This window comes from Orcinus orca, unplaced genomic scaffold, assembly GCF_937001465.1.
Source record: "Orcinus orca unplaced genomic scaffold, mOrcOrc1.1 scaffold_176, whole genome shotgun sequence".
NCBI classification, from domain to species: domain Eukaryota; kingdom Metazoa; phylum Chordata; class Mammalia; order Artiodactyla; family Delphinidae; genus Orcinus; species Orcinus orca.
In genome coordinates this window covers 354,438-363,335 of record NW_026044075.1, presented here as the reverse complement: position 1 = coordinate 363,335, position 8,898 = coordinate 354,438, and the positions used below count along the sequence as shown (strand labels likewise).

The 8,898-nt window shown below is 43.3% G+C and overlaps 1 long non-coding RNA gene across 1 annotated transcript; it reads right to left on the bottom strand.

Annotated features, from left to right (window-relative positions):
- Nucleotides 1-7,173: 7,173 nt before the first annotated feature.
- LOC125963362 (uncharacterized) lies at nt 7,174-8,568 on the bottom strand. The gene is made up of 3 exons (XR_007475226.1): nt 8,437-8,568; nt 7,618-7,713; nt 7,174-7,290 (listed from the first exon to the last, which is right to left on the bottom strand). It is a non-coding gene; the product is annotated as an uncharacterized LOC125963362 (long non-coding RNA).
- Nucleotides 8,569-8,898: the final 330 nt, after the last annotated feature.

Sequence of the window (8,898 nt, the reverse complement as noted above, 5' to 3'; positions counted from 1 at the left end):
TGAAAGCCAGAATGTATTTTTCAACAGCTCAATGGAACTGGCATCATTTGTGAAGGTTAAGGGTGAAGGGGTAAATGTTTCTTGACACCTATCACTTTACAGTGTTTTCAGGAACTAACTGACTCATGTATTCCTCTTCCAAATTTGGTTGAGGACCTCCTACCAGCCACATGCTTTACGTCAGGTGTTGGAAAGCATTTTCTGGATTTTAAATATCTTAGGCTTTGTGGGCCATATAGAGTTTCTGTAGCTTCTCCTCCTCTTTCCTCTTCAACAAGCTTTCTAAACGTGAGAACCATTATTAGCTCACAGTCCCACAGATCCAGGCTGAGAGCCTGATTTGATTCGTGGCCATTATTTGCCAATTCCTGCTCTGCGTCTTCACTGAGGAGGGGGACCATGTTTGAGTAATCAGTTCTTTGAATCAACTGTTGGTCTTCTGGGCCTTGTCCTTGCTCTCCTACAGTCTCTAATCAGCGTGGCATCCAGAGAGATCTTGTTAAAACATAAGTCAGATCATGTCACTCAAATTTCTTCAGTGGCTTCTTCACAGAAAATGCAAAGTCCTCAGAGTGCCTCCACAGACCTAGAAATCTGGGTGTCTGTTTCCTCTCTGACTGTTTCCTTCTCCTCTCCAATTTGCTCACTCTGTTTTCCACACGCTGACATCCTTTCTGCTCCTTGGATTCTCCAAGCCTACTCTTGCCTTATTGACTTTCTGCCGCAGGCCAGCCGCAGAAAGAGGATTTCACCGCCCAGGGTCAGAAGGGAAGGGGTAAGGAACTGAAGTAGCACCGACGAATGGGGTCAGAAGCCCATGGGTCAGAAGGCTGCAATGAGAAGCCTAGTCACCGCAACAAAGAATAGACCCCCGCTCGCCGAAACTAGAGAAAGCTCGCATGCAGCAATGAAGACCCAATGCAGCCAAAAATAAATAAATAAAAAATAAAGTATAGAATCTTAAAAAAAATCTATAAAGAATATTACAAGAATAGAATCACAGGCCAGTTTCTCCTTTGAACATGCATGCAAAATGTGTAAAGAGAAGCACAAACTATATCCATGGTATGTAAAACAATCATATATCAGAATCAAAGTAGCTTTATTCTTCTGGCAATGCAAGGTTGCTTTAATGTCCAAACGTGAAACTGATCCCAGGAATGAATTAGAGTGGGAGAAAAGTCATTTAAAACAGAAATCTTGGGACTTCCCTGGTGGTCCAGTGTTTAGAACATGGCGCGTTCACTGCTGGGGCCCTGGGGTCCAATCCCAGGTCAGGGAACTAAGATCCTGCAAGACATGAGGCAGGGCCCCGAAAAAAAAAAAAAGGAAAGAAAGCAGTCTTAACCAGGAGAAGCACAAGATCGAATAAACATAACAGATAACACCTTATGAAAAGTAGGTGAAGATTATGGAATATTCTAAGATTTAAAACAAAAAGAAACTTTTAAAGATTCAAAAGGATGTGACAAATATTGTACATAGGCCAAAATAAAATGAAATAAAATATACAAATGATGGGAGCCCAAAATTCCAGATGCCCAAGTCCTGTCTCTGAAGATTCTCATTCAATGGGTTCAGGATTTCCTCCTTATTTAAAAACCTACAGGTGATTCTGGTACGATTCACAGACACAATGTAAAGCTTCTCTTTTACAGGAAAGAATACCAGATTATTTTGTTATCTTATAGTTATACTAACAGGTTGTACTATTGACGGATAAGTCTGCTGTGAAAATGCACCCCCACTAGGGATAAAAAAGGAACTAGTAGTCTCTACTGCTACTTGGTGGCAGCACGCATGTATTGCAAGGGCAATTATTGTAGCAATCCAAATTAGTGGAACATTTTAGAATTGGAAGACGACATACAGATCATCTAGTCAAGCTTCCAACTATTATAGTTGTGAAAACTAAGGCCCATATAAATGAAATGATTTATCTCCAAAGAGCATTAGTGAAAGTATGAAATAAAAAATATCTCTGAACTTTTAATTTAGTGCTGTTTTTATTAATCTCAAGTATTAGCTTAAACTTCAGTGTGACAGATTTGGGATTGAATTCCTGCTCACGTTTACTGATTGCGTGTCTTTTAGTAAGTTACTAAAACACTTTTTTTTTAAATAGACGTATTTAATTATTTATCTTTGGCTGCCTAGGCTCTTCGTTGCTGTGCACGGGCTTTCCCTAGTTGCGGTGGGCGGGGGCTACTCTTTGTTGCAGTACGCGGGCTTCTCATTGTGGTGGCTTCTCGTTGTTGCTGAGCACGGGGTCTAGGTGCGTGGGCTTCAGTAGTTGTGGTTCACGGGCTCTAGCACGCAGGCTCAGTAGTTGTGGCACATGGTCTTAGTTGCTCCGCGGCATGTGGGATCTTCCTGGACCCGGGCTCAAACGTGTGTCCCGTGCACTGGCAGGTGGATCCTTAACCAGTGCACCAACAGGGAAGCCCTACTAATACACTTTTAACTTTGCTTTTCACGTATGTAAAATGGTGAGCCTTGACTGATATAGAATATGAGATAACCTAGCACTGTTCTTAACACATATATATAGTTAAAACTTTTTGGCTCTCATCCATCTTAAACAGCCTCTATCCTCTTAATAATGAATGTGTCTTTCAGCTAGCAGAGCACCCCAGAGCTGACCACATTCTGGCAAGAGATATAGGATTCTTTTTCTTACTGGGGGTTCTTTATACCTGATAGTTGAAGTGCACTTAAACATGAACAACTCTTGTTTATACTGTAGTAATGGATTTGATGGACGAATTTTAGAAAGTAATATGCAGGAATTGAGCTGCCTTACCCTCAAGAAATATAATTCGATAGTGGTGGCTAGAACGATAAACAGTGTTTGGACAGGGAGTCCATATTGGATGTGAACTTCCTGTACTCCCATTCGTCTATTAAGAATAAAGAGAATCCTTTCAAAATGTGTTTTAAAGGGCAGTTATTTCTTTCTGCCTCATTTAAGTTACCTGCAAGAAAAAGACAATCTCCTGCATCCTTGTTTAATAGGCTTTTAATATAAAGCAGATAATTTTTTGCAACATTTCCCAAACTTTTCATTATCGAATTGGCTGAGGCTTCTCAACGATTATCATTTCACAACAATATCTCCATCTTCAGCTTCTTTCAATGAATTGGCCTAATAGATGTGCCATTAAAACAGAGCTTCACTCTCAACGTATTTTTAATTTTGTATTCAAACAGTCTGAAGGATTCAGCCATAACAGTGAGTGGATTTCTGATACATGCTACATGATGGATGCAACTAAGTGAAAGAAGGCTACATATTGTATGGTTCCATTTATATGAAATGTCCAGCAGTGGCAAATCCATACACACAGAAAAGATTCTACATTCGTGGTTGCCAGGGGTTTGGAAGAGAGGGAAATAGGGAATGACTCCTTAAAATGGGTGTAGGTTTCCTCTTGGTTGATGAAGATGTTTTGCAGCTCGGCAGTGGTGATAGTTGCACAACATTGTGACAGTAGTAAATTCCACTGAATGGTACAGTGAATTGTAAAATGATCCAAATGGTGAATTTTGTGTTATGTTCATTTTACTACAATAAAAAGGAGAAAGAATTTGGGAAAGACTTAGAGTTTGGGAAACTAAGGTGAACTGGTCAAGAAAAAGACAGCTCTATTGTTCAGTTTTCTCTCAGCTCTCCCAGTGCATTAATCCTCAGCAAAAAGTAGGCTGAACTTGTAGATGATAGTCATTCAACACAGTCCAGGGAAAAGTAAATAAAGTAAAACCCAACTCTTCTTCTTTAGCACATGTATGAAAGCTTAACTTGCTGCTCAGCCACGTGGACCTTCATGAAGACGTTTCACTTTAGGTGTCCTCTACTTCAGTACTTTACTCACAGCTCATTCACACATGTAGGCAACAGCATTCCTTAATTCGATGGAATCTGCAGCACTGGTTGTGATCAGTCTCATGAAAAGAAAAGGAAAGGTGGCGCGGAAGCCAAGGGAAGAGATTTTCAAGACAGAGACGTTGTTTAAGATCTAACTCGGCTTGGCGGTCACAAAGAGAAGGATTGAGAAGTAGTCCCCTGGACTTGTCAACGGAGAAATCTTTGGGGGCTTCAAGGAGATCAGTTTCACGAGAGTAGTGGGGCAGAAACCAGATCGCAGTGTAGATGGGAGGGGAGAAATGGGGGGCAAGTCAAGAAATTGATGGCAAAGGGAAAGAAGGGAGGGGTGGATAGGAGGACAGGAGAATGGAACGGAGGAGAGCATTTCCTTGTGGCTCTTTAATATGGCTGGGAGGGGCCAAAAGAGAAGGAGAGCGTGAAGATGTAGGAAGAGGGGGTGGCATCCCGAGCCCAAGGAGGACTGGCGCCTGTCTTCAGCTCCCACCAGCTGGATGGTCCCTCCCTCTAGCTTTCCACATAGGCTGTGGAAGTTGCCCCTTGCCTCCTTGGATCAGCTGCCCTGGATTCTTTTGTCCTTTTCTTATTTCTCAGCACATCTGGGTCATACGTTATGTGAAGACAAACAAATCACCACTGATGCTTAATTTTCTTGAAAAATCCCCCAGGCAGGTACCATTTTGGAGAACTACCTATTGTGCCTCAGCAAGCCAAAGTAGCCCATTTTTCCTCTCTCATTGGGAGAGATTGCTGTTTCTTGGAGAACCTGATGAAGAGGGTGACTTGCGCTTAGGAATAACGTTGCTTGAAAAGTGCAAAAGGTGAGGTAGTTTGGCTCTGAGGGGCCTCTGAGGCCTGAGACTTCCTGAGAGATGGCAGACTCACAGCTCCCATTTCCCTCTGACCCTGGGCTATGAGCTCATCAAATGAGATGGTAAATAAAGTCACTGACATGGTTTAAAGGATAATTTTGTTCTCTCTTGTTCACTCAGAGCAAATTGAATGGAATTTTCATACAACATATGGATGAACCATCCATACGATGGGGCTTGACCATATCCTCATGGTTCCCCTTCCCTTTTCTACATCTGGCCCCTTTAGCTCTGCAGACTTAACCCCACACCATCAGTCCACAGAGTCGGTCCACTGGACGTCTCTTCCTCTTTCGCATCTGGTCGTTGTCGTCACCTTGTTCTCCACTACCGCCTCCTGCAGTAGCTGTTAGGTCCAGAGAGGTTGGTTCACTGTGAGCAAGTAACTGTCAATTCCATGGACAGGTGGAAGTGACTTGGCAGCCGGGATGCGCCCACCCTGAGTTCATTATACCCATGAGGGTCAAGGAGAATGGGGATGCAGCTGGTCTGCAGAGCCCCGGCAGTTCTGAGACACATGTTCCTGGATCCACACGTTGCTCCATACCCAGCCTTGCCTTTCTTTTTTCTCTCTCTTGACTCCATCCAGGTTTCTGCTCTCCTTGTCCCTTTGGGGAGGGAGGCCAGTACCAGTCCAGGTGTAGTCCCCCAAAGCTTCCTACTTCCAAGCGTTACGTAGGCTTGTATATCCACTTGCTTGGGTTGCCCTGGCATTCGTGCCAACAAGTTGAGTGGTTTAAGCCCTAGGCTCTCTTTTCTGGCAAGAATGTGCCTAAAAATCTCCACCTCTGGTTTGGTGGCCCCTAAAAATTCCCAGTCAGTTTTGGTGAGGGGACACTTGGTGACAGTGTTGTCTTTCGAAATGAGTAGTTCCGTTACCGACGATACTTTGCTCCCCATACATTATTTATAAGGTTTCCCTGTTTGTATGTGCAAACTATTTGTGCGTATATTTTGAGAAATACATTGTACAGGCCTCTTTTTTATTTCTTCCACACACCCTAGAGATGTCATAGAGGCGGTAAATGTGTCCAACTTTTTGAGAAATTGGAACAATCAAGACTTACCTGTATGGAATGCTGTTAACGATGTCAATTCCCGCGACAGTACCTTTCATCTGACACACTTAGGGACTGTTAACAGATTAAAAGTAGTAAAAGACGCGGATAGAGAGAATTTTCATTATCTTGTGCACTGAAATCTTGGATTTTCATTGGTTTGAATGGGCCTGAAAATGTATTTTTTTTAGTAGGGACATAGAAGCCTCTAGCGGTATTCTTAATAAAGCAAGGTGAGTTATAAGCAATCATCTGATGGAGGGTAAATGTACCACAGTCCAGTTTAAGAAAAATACAATATAAAAGTCTTACCATGGAAGAAAATCTTTATATGATCTTTTGTAAAAAAAAAAAAAAAAGCTTCAAGAAACATAAAGACATGACACCATATTCAGTTTAAAGTCAGTGACTTGTAAGCAAGGCAAAGCAAAGACAGTCTGATTAAGGCCATTGCATTGTTGTGGCATTTTTAAGGTCTCACCCATTTCTGTGGCCTTTTTAGAACCTAAGCTTCTAGGGCACAGGGAACTTCATCTTGACGTAGGGCTGAGCAAATGCACGGAGCATTTCTCAATAAGTAGGCATTAAATTCTTAGTCCAGAAGGGGCCTTGAGATGCCCTCTCTTTACTCCTTGGTAGAACTGTTTTAACCATCCCCTGAAAACAGATTTTTTTCTTTAAATCTCAAAATTCAGAGATTCCACAATCAGAAGTTACTTCTCATATTGCCTTGTGGTCTGCTGTGAGCATCTGTTGAATGGTGTGAACTGTGCGTGGTAAGCCTAGCCTACCCTTGAGGCCCACGGTTTGGGCTGCAGTGGTGCCATGCTGTGCTCAGGGGCCTTCTTTTTTGGAAGTCTGGGCTCCAGTGAGCCTTGGCCATGCTCTTTTATGGAACCTTGGGTGCTAGAACACTCTGACCCTCAGTCTCATTTGCAGGTTCTGGTTAGGATTAAATGACCTCATGTGATATCCAAGTGACTGAGGCAGAGTCAGCTCGAGATGAATCTTTGCTTCGTTTTCATTAGCTGCGGAGAAGACGATGACAGCTTGGTGCCTCACCAACTTTAATATGGGTATGCCTCTCTTGGGGATCTTGTTAAATGCAGGCTGGTATTCAGTAGTTCTGGGTGGGGCCTGGATTCTGTGCTTCTAACAAGCTCCTAGGTGACGGTGACGCTGAGGGCAAGGGTTTGGCACCTGTGTTTCTCCCTTTCCGGAAGAGCAGGATGTCTGCCGCACCCCCACCCGAGAGGAGAAATCATCCGCAACGTGACTACTAGGAACCAGCTTCCCTCACAGGCAAGGGACCTGTACCACTGCTCCCAACCATTCTGTCTGAGGCGCAGCAAGCCAAAACACTGAAATGCTGAGGTTTGCAGCAAAGAGGAGGTTTATTCACAGGGCAGCCAAGTGAGGACGTGACGTGACAATAGGTCTCAAATCCGCCTCCCCAAAGGCAAGGGGCTTTGGGTATCTGTGGGATAAAGAGTAAAGAAGCAGGGCAGTATGAGGCATGGGGAGCGTGAGGAAAGGTGATTGGAAAAACGTGTGCTCATCATTGTTCTGAGCTGGTGTAACTAGGCTACAGGCCTCAGCACATTCTCAGGCTGGAGTTTTCGGCCCTCTGATGGCAGGAGGTCAAAAGGCACTTGCCCAAGTGGAAGATCGGTGGTCCTCTCCACTCTAAACCAGCTCAGCCTAACCAGGCACAGCTGATTCCAAGTTCCTGGACGATCACGGGGCAAACATCTTATTGCTTATGCTACATGCTACTTGGAGGACGTGCAGGTGTTCAAGCTACCTTGATGAGTGAAGACGGGATTTGATTAATCATGACACCTTGTTTCACCTCCAGGCGAGCAGAAGAGAGCTGTAGGCTGAGTCTGGCTCCAGGCACCTGGAATTGGAGGCAGGTGGTTTAAAAACGGGCTCTCCCACCCTCTGTGTGATATTAGGTAGATAGACTATTGAACCTTCCTGTGCCTGTTTCTCCACAAGCAGCATGGGGACACTCAGAGTCTCTCTCTTGGGGGCTGTTATGGGGGTTCAGTGAGATATAGATGCATGCACAGGCACACGGGAGACACCCAGTGTGTGTTCCCTTCGTGCTTATTTTTATTAGGACACCAGTATTGTTAGAAGATTTCTGGTTTGGACAACAAATTAGATAGGTGGTCATTGCTATAGTTTATGCGAGAGCAATTCACATTGCCATTTGCAAAAAAGTAGTTGGTTGTCCAATGGGGATTATAAACATCCGTTTAACATGAGCTACTGAACAGATAGTTTACACAGTAACTACTTTATTTAAAATCAATTCTCTTTGTTTTCTTAAGCAATTGTTAACCCCCAATTTCGTGAGTACTACCAAGTAAGTCACTTGAAAATCATCTAGAGCAATCTATTTCACTTAGCAAGCCTAAAGCTATAGTTCAACCATTTTATTTACTGTTCTATCACAAAAGTTACTCTAAACAGCTATTCCCTGGATAAGTAATCAGCTAAAGCTAGTTTGACTGACCAAATCGATTTACTGAGTTAATAAGCCAGTTGTTTTAGAATAGGTCGAATGCATATTTCTCATCCATTCTGCATTAAACTGTTTCCCATTCGTACATACCCACATTCCTACTTCTGTGCTGTAGGGCTTAGCTGAACTACACCTGCCTTCAGTGAAACTTTTCTCTCCTGCACAATTGGAGATAATTTTAGTCTCCTCGTGACTCCCACGGGGTTACCTCTGTTGTGACACTTGACTATTTGGTGGCATATTTTATTTGAAAAAGCCTTCCGTTACTCCGGGCACGTCAAACAGTAAATGCTTTCTCTTCGTAAACCTGCATGACAGTTTTCTGAACTCTTCTGCTCTGGGCAAGATTCATCAGTACACCAGGCAAACATAGTGAAAGAGGAGACAGTACTTGTGTTGTATTCAATTGGGTCTTGATACCTAAGTGTGACTCTTAACCAAGGATTATGCAGTAGTTAAGGACACAGATTAAAGTTGTTTAGGGTGTGTCCTAAAGTGTCAGTGGCAGAATTTAAGTCTCTACTCTGGAAATTGTAGACCTGAGACAAACTA